Raw genomic sequence first — 313 nt, 5'->3', positions numbered from 1 at the left:
GACGGAAATGTTATGCCCCTACCATACTGTGATGCCCTGTGTCCCGGCGCAACAAGACAAAAACAATAAAACCCATTACAAACGAGGTATTTGTTGCATCCAATGGGAACATAATTACTGATTATTACGGCCGGCGGGTTAGAGTGACCGGCGGCCGGCAGGCTTGTGGCAACCACATGTGACAACCCCGGGCTGGACTCCGCTTCTTCCACAGTGAAAGCCGATCCGGCAATCCACAGCGTGAAGTTGATGTATTTCCTCAGCGACCAGCACGGATCAGCTCTAGGCATGACGAAGTGGATATCGTCCTCTT

This window comes from Sinocyclocheilus rhinocerous, unplaced genomic scaffold, assembly GCF_001515625.1.
Source record: "Sinocyclocheilus rhinocerous isolate Xijiao unplaced genomic scaffold, SAMN03320098_v1.1 scaffold212, whole genome shotgun sequence".
NCBI classification, from domain to species: Eukaryota; Metazoa; Chordata; class Actinopteri; order Cypriniformes; family Cyprinidae; genus Sinocyclocheilus; species Sinocyclocheilus rhinocerous.
Note: the sequence above shows the minus strand (reverse complement) of the source record.